This window comes from Dendrobates tinctorius, unplaced genomic scaffold (genome assembly GCF_039654945.1).
Source record: "Dendrobates tinctorius isolate UK_male_01 unplaced genomic scaffold, ASM3965494v1 ptg000008l, whole genome shotgun sequence".
NCBI lineage: Eukaryota > Metazoa > Chordata > Amphibia > Anura > Dendrobatidae > Dendrobates > Dendrobates tinctorius.
This window is the reverse complement of record NW_027361676.1, coordinates 75,780,280-75,793,568: the sequence shown is the minus strand read 5'-3', so window position 1 is coordinate 75,793,568 and position 13,289 is coordinate 75,780,280.

Below are 13,289 nucleotides of genomic sequence, written 5' to 3'. Positions count from 1 at the left end.
TTTTTAAATGCATGCCAATACATTGCCAAGGATCTTAATAATAATATTATTAACTGTTTACATGTACTTCGAACACTCAGACATATTGTGTAAATAGACTAAGATCACATCGATCAAGGAGAATGGTTGTCCTCTGTCTTTCTTAAACATGTTTTGTCCTTCTTATTAGCGCTAAGAATTTGCTTTTTCTTGCATTTGAAAGTCTAGAATCCCTTCTGTCAGTGTTTAAGTTGTCAATGTTTTGTTTTTGGGACTTTTTTTTGCCTTATTTTAAAGAAGATTATATTCTATATTGATATTTGAATCAACACTTTGGCAGGTTTGGATCTTACAATACAATATATTTACCTGGCTTTGTGGACCGAAACATTCACATTCTCTGTAACATCACATGTGAAAGCCTTCAAAAAGTGATAAAAGTTGAGAGGAACTTATTTTTCACCTATTTTTTATTAAGTCTAGTGCTGCCATGTGTTTTAGAATGCTTTTATGCAATAAAATACTATATCATGCTAACACCTCTCATTTCTTTATTAAATGATCTCAATAGTTTACTTATTTATTACGTTACACCACTTTTTTTGTCTTAGCGTAAAGAATACAAAACATTTACAATTTTCCCTTTCACTTTAATGGAAGCTTAGGTGTAGTCCCCTGAGAAAAACCACTACAATGTATGCAGAGCGGTGGTGTGCCATCTCGATATACGGTTTACTTCTAGAAGCTCTGTGACTGGTAAACACTCGAGGTGCCTAGTGTCGGACCCCCATCATTTTCATATTGATGATCTATCCTGATTCCTACATACTCAATGTATCCACGTAATAAAGGGACACACACCTATGAAAACTTTTTAACAATGCTGTAGTTATTTTCCTTTTTCTTCAAGGATAACATAAGGTATAGAAAAATCCAATTCACATCGGTGAATAAGCGGTCAAGTACTTGCCAGACGTCTTGCTAGGACCATTTATCTATAAAACCTTCATGTCACTCAATACATACAACCATTAGTTTGGAGACATCATGAGATGCTCCAGTTTCTATTACATGTCATTTAAGATGGAATAGTCTGAAATCCATGGAGCACCCAGCTGCATGCACAGCCATCAGTTTAGAGACATTGTAGGGTAGGAGTCTGCATTAAGGCGCACCAGTAACTGAAGCTTTCAGTGTGGATCTGTTATGACCTGACCAAATGTTCCCTGTTATCCACCCCCACACGGTATCCATAGCCAAAGGAACTATGGCACACACCGGTCTCGGGGATAACAGTTGCTTTTACTTCAGCAGGAATTATAACTTGGAACAAATATACAACAGTCTCTCATGGGTAGTCCACAGCAATTACAGTTCACACTTAGATACTGAGATGTGATTGGGGTCTGGAGCTTTAAGAGCACTGGACAGTGTCTTTTGGTAGTTTACACAAGGAGGTAGACAAAGTCATTACAGGTTACAGACCTGTATCCGGGGTTATCTCCACAGTGTGTCACAGCATGCGCACAAGTACTTATAGGTGAATGTAAAAACTGTGGTGAATCCAGTCAGAAAAACATTAGAATAATGTCTGTACAGGTTAGAGGGAATTCAGGCTTTTAGGCCTGCAGGAGATCTTGAGGTAAAAACATCCTCCACGTGTGTTCTGCTCTCCCTGAAGGCATCCCTCAAAACATTCTAGACCTGGAAAACAGCTCCTCCTATTGACCATGTGACTAGGAGCTGGCCAAAAGGAGACCGAATTCACATCTCAGATCCTTACAAAACAATAATTAAGCGTCATTGTACACTTTCACCATTAGATGGCACCAGGACACAGCAAACGAGAAATGCATTGCATCTGAAAAGGAGGTGACTAGAAATAAAGAATTACAGCTCACAAATGCAGGGAATAATGTAGAGGGCCAGTTAGAGAGTGAGCAGTAGTGTACAGAAGCTACTCACAATTCAGGATTACTTAAAGGGAATCTGTCACCCCTTTTTTGAGATATCATATAATGATATAATTTAATTGTGTGTCACATAAGGATTCTCTTAGTACTTTTGCTTCCCCCTGACAACGCACCCTTCATGCATAAATACCTTTTTTATATCGGTTCAGATGTATGTAAACTGCCGCTGTCGGGTCCGCTGGGCGGGGCTTATTCAACTGCCCCCCCCTCCCTGTCTTGCACTACACAAGAAGAAATACGTAGAGCAAGACAGGGAGGGGGGAGCAGGTGAATAAGCCCCGCCCAGCGGACCCGACAGCGGTAGTTTACATACATCTGAACTGATATAAAAAAGGTATTTATGCATGAAAGGTGCGGGGTCAGGGGGAAGCAAAAGTACTAAGAGAATCCTTATGTGACACAATTGAATGATATCATTATATGATATCTCAAAAAAGGGGTGACAGATTCCCTTTAAAGGGACGGACACACTCTGGACTGGGTCACTACAGATCCTTTTTTCAAGCACATTTCGAGTCCACCTATCATCAAGACACATATTAGTTTTGGAATATTTTACAGCATGATATTCTTATTGTCATGTCTATATATACAGTAGATATGAGCAAATTTGGAGATAGAGCCAAAAACAGGTGAGCATAACATTTTTTTAAACCCTTTCCTTGCTGATTTGCTTTCATTAAACTTATTTAATGCAAATTAAATTTCCCCCCTGAACTGAGTGAATCTATCCAAATAGTATTTTGGAAGAGCCGCTCAACTCTAATAGACACATTAATTATAGTTAAAAATGAAATATACAATGTAGCACAAAGTTTTACAGACTTGTTTTACTACATCCTGGAACCATGTGAGAGAAGTTTGCAGCTGATTTTTCTAAAATAAATGCATATCAAAAAGTATATATTCAATAGAGATGAGTAAACAGCTGTTTAGTGATATCAACATTATACGTCTTATATAGTACTGTGCAAAAGTTTCAGGAGGTGTAAAAACTGCTGCAAAGTAAGAATGCTTTCAAAAATAGAGTGTTAAAAGTTTATTTTTATCAATTAGCAAAGAGAATGAACAAAAGCTAAATCTAAATCAAAGTAATATTTGATGTAACTTCCTTTTGCCTTCAACATCATTTTTTTTAGGTGCCCTTGTCCAAAATCAGCAGTTTTGTTGGATTATAGTTAAGTGTAGAACAAACCAGTTATACAAAACAGTTAGCGATGATCTACATACGAGGGGCGATCCAAAAGTAATGATAATCAATAATAAACACAATGAATATAGTAAAAAAAAATTTTATTTTTCTACATAGTCTCCTAACAAGTCTATACATTTAGTCCATCTCTTTTCTAAACTTAGAATTCCCTTCGAAAAAATTCTTGATCTTGACCCTCAAAAATCTCCCCAACAGCGGTTATCACGTCGCTATTGTTGTCAAATTTCTTGCCCCGAAGGTGTTCCTTGAGCCGAGGAAAGTGAAAGAAGTCACTGGGGGGCTAGATCTGGCGAATAGGGGGGTGTTCCACCAGTTCAAAGCCCGCTTCTTGAATGGTAGCCATGGCAACTGCAGCTTTGTGAGCCGGTGCGTTATCTTGGTGAAACAGCACTCCAGCCCGCAGTTTGCTGCGCCCTTTTCTCCTTGATAGCCTCCCGCAATCTTCTTATTTGTTCTGCGTAGTAGGAGCCCGTAATAGTGGCTCCCTTCTCCAAATAGTCCACCATAATAATTCCTGTAGCGTCCCAAAAAAGGACGCCATAACCTTCCCTGCTGAGCTTGACACTTTGAATTTCTTCGGCGTCGGTTTGTCGGCTCGTTTCCATGTCATCGATTGTTATTTAGTTTCGGGATCAAAGTGGTGGATCCAGGTCTCATCCATGGTCAAAAAACGTGACAAAAAATTCTCTTTGTCCGCTTGGAACTTTTCGAGATTTGCTATTGAAATGTCAACTCGTTTCTTCTTTTGCTCGTCGGTTAACATTTTTGGCACCCAACGCGCGGAGACCTTTTCTCATATGCAATTCTTTTGCAAGGATTCTTTGAATACTGCCATATGAGATCCCTGTGACCTCAGCTACATGCCTGATAGTCACTCTTCGATCTGCCAACACAACTTCTTCAACTTTTTTCACGCTTTCTTCATTGAGGGACGTGGATGGGCGTCCTTCGTGATGTTCATCTTCCGTCGATGTTCTTCCCAGCTTAAATTCCTTGGCCCAGCGTGCAACTGTGGAATATGGAGGAGAAGAGTCCCCCAATGTTTCCACCAAGTCGCTGTGTATGTCTTTGGTAGACATTTTTTTCAAGCAGAGGTATTTGATGACAGCTCTGAGCTCGTTTTTTTCCATTTTGATGTTCACTCCTTGGCAGTTCATATTCAAATGAATGTAGCTCCAGGGAATCGTGGTCTATTTAAGTGATTTTTTTTTCCTGGACTAGTGGGTACCTAAGAGAGAAGAAAACATTTTATTTTAATTTCTGTGTGCAATAGAAATAACCGATTATCATTACTTTTGGATAGCCCCTCGTATGTAGGATGAAACATAATGATTAACTGTAACAGAATTAGATGGGAAAAAAGGCTTCAAACTGAACAAAGAACAGCTAAACTCTACTGCAAAGGTGAGTTTATAGAAGACATGCTTCGCGACTCAGGTCATATACCATGTAGTAAGGATAGAATGCTGGGTTTCTTCACTGCTGATGATTACGGTAAAGGATCCAAGAGACAGTATATAATTTAAAGTTTCTTACTGTTAACACTTTATATCCTGGCAGCTGCATTCACACACATCCACCTCCCTGGCATTAACTCTCTACACTCCATCCATATTGGCCCCTCACTCATTTCATCCCCTATGTATAGCACTCACGCTCTTTTCATATTGCTAAATTGCACAGATCCATTCAGTCCCACTATTCAACATCAGAGACGCTCTCACAAATCACTTAACCATCTGCTCACTCTTTCTATCCTCCTCCTACTCGCAGGAGACATTGCTCCCAACCCTGGTCCCCTATGTTATAGAAAGTCAAACCCCCCAACTGCTACACTCAGGAACCCCTCTAATCTTATTAATATTCCCTTCTTGCCATCTATCTCTCTTAATTGTGCCCTTTGGAATTCTCGCTCAGTGTGTAACAAACTCTCCTTCATTCGTGACTTTTTCCTTTCTAATTCTCTTAACCTTCTGGCTCTTACTGAAACCTGGATCCAGCATTCAGACACTACAGCTGCTGCTGCTCTTTCATATGGTGGACAACACTTCTCTCATACCCCAAGATCAGACAATAAAGCAGGTGGAGGCGTTGGTCTGCTCCTATCACCAAAATGTACCTTTCAGGTTATCCCACAAGTACCCTCACTTGTCTTCCCTTCTTTTGAAGTCCATACCGTCAGACTCTACACCCCCTTTCCATGCGAGTGGCGGTGGTGTATCATTCTCCCGGCCCATCCTTTCAGTTTCTGGATCATTCTGCCACTTAGCTTCCACATTTTCTCTCATGTGACATCCCTATCCTTATCATGGGCGATTTCAACATCCCCATTGCTCTTCCTCTCTCCCCATCTGCTACTCACCTTTTATCTCTAACCTCCTCGTTTGGCCTTTTGCAGCTTACTAATTCTCCAATGCATGAAGATGGAAACTCCCTCGACTTGGTCTTCTCTTGGCTTTGTGCAGTGGATGATTTTGCAAACTCCCCTCTCCCTCTCTCTGACCACAACCTTCTTTCATTCTCTATCAAGAATTGCCAGGCCGCTCAGGTCACCCCCACTGTCCATACTTATATAAACATACAGGCCATTAACACCCAGAAACTTATGAAGAACTTGCAGTCTTCATTAGCCCCTATCTCCTCCCTCTCATGTCCTGATTCTGCATTGAAGCATTACAATGAAACACTTCAAAGTGCCCTGGATGAATTTGCACCTCCTATACATAGAACACCACAACACAGATGGCAATAACCCTGGTACATCCTGCAAACACGTTTCCTGCAGCGGTGCTCCAGGTGCGCCGAACGTCTGTGGAGAAAATCCAATCTACACAAAGATTTCACGCATTATAAGTTTATGCTTCGAACATACAATACTGCCCTTCACCTCTCAAAACAAATCTATTTCAACACCCTCATCACCTCACTGTCCAATAACCCTAAACGTCTCTTTGAAACTTTTCATTCTTTACTCAACCCAAGAGTACAGGCCCCAACCACAGAGCTTCGAGCTGACGATCTGGCGAATTACTTCAAAGAAAAATTGACCAGAGCCGACAGGAAATTATCGACCTGGAAACCATCTGCAGAGACTTTGAAGACTTAGGCAAGAAAGTGAAAGAACTGGGAGCGCAGGTGGTCTTCTCTTCCATCCTCCCAGTGGATGGCCATGGAACAAGGAGGTGGAATAAGATTCTGCAGGTGAACAACTGGCTACGTCGATGGTGCCGTCAGCAACGATTTGGATTTCTGGATCACGGAGTGAACTACTTATACGATGGACTACTTGCTAGAGATGGGGTGCACCTTACGAAGACTGGAAAGCATGTATTTGGAAGTCGCCTTGCTACACTTGTAAGGAGAGCTTTAAACTAGAACAACATGGGAAGGGAAGCAAAAGACCAGAAAAAGCCATACACCTGACAAATGCTATTGAGAACTCTGCTATTAGAAGTGGAAAGGAAGAACAAAGACGAAAGAATCTAATTAATAAAAATATTGGAGAAAGAGAAACCAATCACAAACTAAAATGTTTCTATACTAATGCACAAAGCATGGGCAACAAACAAGGAGAATTGGAACTACTAACACAGGAAAAGAAATATGATGTCATTGGAATCACTGAAACTTGGTGGGACAATACACATGATTGGAATACAAGACTAGAAGGATACAACTTATTTGCAAGAAACAGACTTGATAAACGAGGAGGGGGTGTCGCATTGTATGTTCGAAACGCGTATATCTGCACAGAGATTGAAGCTTCAGAGACTGGGAGTTCTGTGGAAACTGTTTGGGTAAGAATACAAGGACAGAACAATGGAAAGGACACCATTGTAGGCATTTACTACAGGCCGCCTGTGCAAGCCGAAGATATAGATGAACTCTTTATGCATCAGATGGCTAAGTTCTCCAAAAAATATGACATGGTTGTCATGGGAGATTTCAACTATCCAGACATTTGTTGGGAATCTCTCTCAGGCAAAACTAACAGGTCAAGGAAATTCTTATCCTCTCTTGCTGACAACTTTATCTTCCAAAAGGTAAGGGAGAAAACAAGGGGAACTGCTACCTTGGATCTAATCCTTATAAACAGGGAGGAAATGGTTGAGGAGGTAAAAGTGGCTGGGACCCTAGGAGGTAGCGACCATGCTATTTTAGAATTTTGGATAACTAGAGGTGGAAGACCTGTGAAGACTCAGACGTCAAGGTTAGATTTCAGAAAGGCAGATTTTAAGGGATTCAGAAAGAGAATTGGAGGGATCCAATGGCTGGATATCCTTAAAGACAAAAATGTCCAGGAAGGATGGGAAATCTTGAAAAATGAAATTCTCAATGCACAGTTGTTAACAATTCCGAAAAGAGGGAAGAATAGGAAGCATTTAAGGAAACCAGGATGGATGAACACAGAACTTAAGCACATGCTAAAAAGGAAGAAAAAAATGTTTATAAAATGGAAAGAGGGAGGCATATCTAAAGAAGAATATAATGCTGTCTGCAGAACCTGCAGGGCACAAATCAGATTATCTAAAGCTGAAAATGAACTGAGGCTTGCAAGAGATGTCAAAAGCAATAATAAAGGATTTTGGGGATATGTCAAAAGTAAAAGAAAAGTCAAAGATGCTATAGTATTTTTACAGGATGAAAATGATGAAATGGTAAGACAGGATGTTGAGAAGGCTGAACTTTTAAATTCCTATTTTGCATCTGTTTTCTCTCGGAAAGGAAATGCAACATCAACTGTTATTCACTGTCCTATTAATGGAATAGAAGAATCCAGGATATCTATAAACAGAAAGATAGTGAGGAAACACTTAGCTAACCTAAATGAATTCAAGTCTCCAGGTCCAGATGAATTACACCCCAGAGTACTAAAGGAGACAGCAGAAGAAATTTTTGAACCAATCTCCATAATCTTTGAAAATTCTTGGAGAACAGGAGAAGTGCCAGAAGACTGGAGAAGAGCAAATGTTGTTCCTATCTTCAAAAAGGGGAAGAAGGTGGACCCAGGCAACTATAGGCCGGTGAGTCTGACTTCTATACCAGGAAAGATCTTTGAACAAATTATTAAACAACATGTATGTCAATACCTGGATAAGAATGAAGTGATTAAACAGAGTCAGCATGGGTTTGTAACTGATAAGTCATGTCAGACTAACTTAATTTCCTTCTATGACGGTATCACTGATTGGGTGGATCAAGGAAATGCTGTAGATATAGTATATCTTGACTTCAGCAAAGCATTTGACAAAGTCTCTCATACAATCCTTATTGAAAAAATGACTAAGTATGGAATGGACAAGGCAACTGTTAGGTGGATTCATAACTGGCTTAGTGATCGGACCCAAAGAGTGGTCGTAAATGGCTGCACATCCAGTTGGAAGAATGTCTCAAGTGGGGTACCACAGGGCTCTGTCCTGGGCCCTGTATTGTTCAACATCTTTATCAACGATTTAGATGAAGGAATTGAGGGTAAACTGATTAAATTTGCTGATGACACAAAGCTAGGAGGGATAGCTAATACTAGAGAGGAGAGAGAGATGATTCAAAAAGATTTAAATAAACTGGAGAAGTGGGCAGCAACTAACAGAATGGTTTTTAACAGGGAGAAATGCAAAGTACTACATCTGGGCAATAAAAATGAAAAAAGCATATATAGAATGGGAGGAATAGGGCTAAGTGACAGCACATGTGAAAAAGACTTGGGTATACTAATAGATCACAGACTGAATATGAGTCAACAGTGTGATGCAGCAGCAAAAAAGGCAAATGCAATTCTAGGATGTATTAACAGAAGCATACAGTCTAGATCACGTGAAGTCATTATTTCCCTCTACTCCTCTTTGGTCAGACCTCATCTGGAATATTGTGTCCAGTTTTGGGCACCACATTTTAAAAAAGACATCAACAAACTGGAGCAAGTTCAGAAAAGAGCGACCAGAATGGTGACCGGTCTGCAAACCCTGTCTTATGAGGAAAGGTTGCAGGATTTGGGAATGTTTAGTTTGCAAAAGAGAAGACTGAGAGGAGACTTAATAGCTGTCTACAAATATCTAAAGGGCTGTCACATTGTAGAAGGATCAACTTTATTCTCATTTGCACAAGGAAAGACTAGAAGCAATGGGATGAAACTGAATGGGAAGAGACACAGATTAGATATTAGAAAAAACTTTTTGACAGTTAGAGTGATCAATGAGTGGAACAGGCTGCCACGAGAAGTGGTGAGTTCTCCTTCAATGGAAGTCTTCAAACAGAGGCTGGACAGACATCTGACTGGGATGATTTAGCGAATCCTGCTTTGAGCAGGGGGTTGGACCAGATGGCCCAGGAGGTCCCTTCCAACTCTACGATTCTATGATTCTATGATTCTATGATTCTATGATCTCCCAATCACCTCATACCATGCACTGTCCTCCCTCCCCCACTGCATCTAGCTCACTCTGTGATTTTGAACCAGTCACAGAAAAAGAAGTAAGCAGGCTCCTTGCATCTTCTCGCCCAACCACTTGCAGCAGTGACTCATTTCCGTCACATCTACTCCAGCCCCTTTCCCCTGATGTCACCCCTCACCTAACTAAAATATTTAACCTCTCTCTCTCTTCTGGTATCTTTCCCTCCATCCACTACTTAAAAAACCATCCCTCGACCAAAACTGGGCCACTAACTATAGACCTGTCTCTAATCTTCCCTTCATCTCTAAACTCCTGGAATGCATGGTCCACTCCCGTCTTATCCGCTATCTCTTTGATAACTCTCTTCTCGACCCTCTCCAATCTGGTTTCCGCTCTTTACACTCTACTGAAACTGCCCTCACTAAAGTCTCTAATGATCTACTAACAGCTAAATCAAATGGTCATTACTCCATGCTAATTCTCTTGGATCTCTCTGCAGCATTTGACACTGTGGATCATCAGCTCCTCCTCACTATGCTCCGTTCCATTGGTCTCAAGGACACCTTTCTCTCCTGGTTCTCCTCCTATCTCTCTGACCACTCCTTTACTGTATCATTTGCTGGTTCCTCCTCCTATCATCTTCCACTTACTGTTGGGGTTCCTCAAGGATCAGTCCTAGGCCCCCTCCTCTTCTCTTTGTACACTGCCCCTATTGGTCAAACAATCAGTAGATTTAGTTTCCAATACCATCTTTATGCTGATGACATCCAATTATATGCTTCTTCTCCTGACATCACGCCTGCCTTTCTAGAAAACACCAGCGATTGTCTAAACACTGTGTCTGACATCATGTCCTCACTATATCTGAAACTGAACCTGACAAAGACTGAATTCCTTGTGTTTCCTCCCGCTACTAATGTACCTATACCCGACATTGCCATTTCCATGTGTGGTTCCACTTTTACTCCCCAGCAACAAGCCCGCTGTCTTGGGGTCATACTTGACTCCGAGCTTTCCTTCCCCCCCACATCCGACCACTGGCTCGCTCTTGTCATCTGCACCTCAAAAACATTTCTAGAATTTGACCTTTTCTTACTTTTGACTCCGCAAAAACTCTTACTGTTTCTCTTATTCATTCTCGTCTCGACTATTGTAACTCTCTTCTAATTGGTCTCCCTCTTACCAACCTCTCCCCCCTACAATCTGTCTTGAATGCTGCAGCCAGGATCATATTCCTCACCAATCGTTACACCGACGCCTCTACCTTGTGCAAGTCATTACACTGGCTACCCATCCACTCCAGAATCCAGTGCAAACTTATTACCCTCACCCACAAAGCTCTCCATGGCTCAGCACCACCCTACATCTCCCTTGTTTCAGTATACCACCCTACCCACGCCCTCCGTTCTGCTGATGACCTGAGGTTAGCATCGTCAATAATCAGAACCTCCCACTCCCGTCTCCAAGTCTATACACGTGCTGCGCCAATTCTTTGGAATGCACTTCCCAGGTCAATACGATTAGTCCCCAATCCCCACAACTTTAAGCGTGCCCAGAAAACGCATTTATTCAGACTGGCCTATCGCCTCAACGCATTAACCTAATCTATCCCTGTGTGGCACAGCCAAAAGTTTTACCATAACCAGGTTCCCCGCATCATGTTCCCACATGCTTTATGCATCCATTAGCCCTCTGTGTCTGTACTGTTACACACTTAGCATTATGGCTGGTCCATACAATCAGGGCAATTGTTACCACCCACCTTTAGTGTCTACCTTTTTCCTCATAGATTGTAAGCTTGCGAGCAGGGCCCTCATTCCTCTTGGTATCTGTTATGACATGTGATTATTGTTATGCTGTAATGTCTATTGTCTGTACAAGTCCCCTCTGAAATGTAAAGTGCTGTGGAATATGTCGGCGCTGTAGAAATAAAATTTATTAGTATTATTATTATAACATGTTTCTTGCTCAGGACAACCACATGTACAGGGAACAATATTATACATACATATAAATACATAAAATGTTCAAATAATGTCACGCAGGGTGAAGGAGAAGCTAGGTGCACAACATCGGGAAGAGGGTGGGGGAGCCCAAACACTAGGTAAGGGGGAGTGGAAACCCCTAGGCAGATCTGACAACACTCTGCCCTAATGTGCCTAAATAGGTTCTGCACCTATTGATGAGCAGAAACCTAACCCCTGACTGCCCCTAGTAATAGGCCCTGGATAGGGAGGGGATAGGGTGAGTGCGAGTCAGCCCCCCTACAACTTAAGACAAAGCAGGATGACAATGAGGGAATACACTTAGCTTGAGATGACACAAGAGCGCTTACGCCAGAATTCCTCCAAGAGGTTCCAAGGAGAAGCTAGTTGACATCTAGCTCTTCCAACAGACAGGTAAATAAAACGCCATCACCTTGCTGAAGGGACTCAGGGTATTTAAATATCTAGCAAGGGTGATTCAATAAGCAGCAGAAGGTGGAGGCTGCTGCTAGGTCCTAAAAGGAGAAGGATATCACTCCATAGCATATTGTAACAATTATATGGGTACTACGGAATCTGATTACGTGGGATAATACAAAACTGAGACCAAAGTTGATGCAAATGATTATATTAACTAGAGAAACAAACCTAACAGAGCAATTCCTGCAATAGTAACGCAAACACAGCACAATATAGAATGATGCAAGTAAAGCAAAACTAACAGAGCACTTCCTGCAACAGCACAATATGGAAATGTCCAGTGTAAATGAAGACCAGGGTGCGACCGCTAATGTGAACCAGTCCAACAATAATGTGAAGCAGGTGTGTACAAGGCACTAAACATGGGAGTCCAGCAGTAAGTATGAGAGTAAGCACACCGCGTTTAATAAGGAAGTCCAGCTATATTATGAATGAGCACACACACAGCACTAAAGTGTAGATGTCCAGCAATCATAAGTGGAAATGCACACGGCACATAAACATAGAAGACCAGCATTATACGGGGGGGTGGCATTAACAGGAGAATGTCACTATATGGACCTTTTTGGGCTGAAAGTCCCACACAAGTCCAGCATTGGACCCCAACAAACACAGGCCTAGAGGAGATGGTGATGTCAGGATTCTTTACAGGCCACAGAAGATCCAGAGGCAAATAGTTCCACACTAGAAGTCTAGACAGTAGTTAATCACAGACAGCATAAGGGAGATGCACAGAGGACTGAAGGCAGCATAACGTGGAGAGGCAGAGCACCGAGTAATGAGTAGCAGCAGCAGGGAGTCCACCAGTAGACAGGCATGAGCTCAGGAGTCAACAGCAACAAAATACTCAGGCAAAGAGGAACACATGGCTTGGACTTAAATAATCAGAACAGACAAGATGTTCCATGATAAGGCGAGATACAAGACTCCATCTTGGATAAGGGCGAAAAGGAACAAAGGAAAGTCCGGAATCCTTATACATAGATGGATATCAAGAAGGTGCTTGTAAAGTCAAGCACGATGACCTTCTAGAGCTGGATCCAAATTGACTGTCTTTCACACCTGGCACACCCGTGACAAATAAAGGCACCAAAGAGAGGGGGGATCAGAAATCACATGGGTTATACAGTATGTCAGCTCAAACAATGTGCATGTGGTTATCCTGAGGAAAAAGTTGGATGACTTTTTAATGCGTTGACAATAAACTACTATAAATTATCTTCTGTCTTGTGGATTCATCAGTAGCACAGAGAAACCCACCATCCCG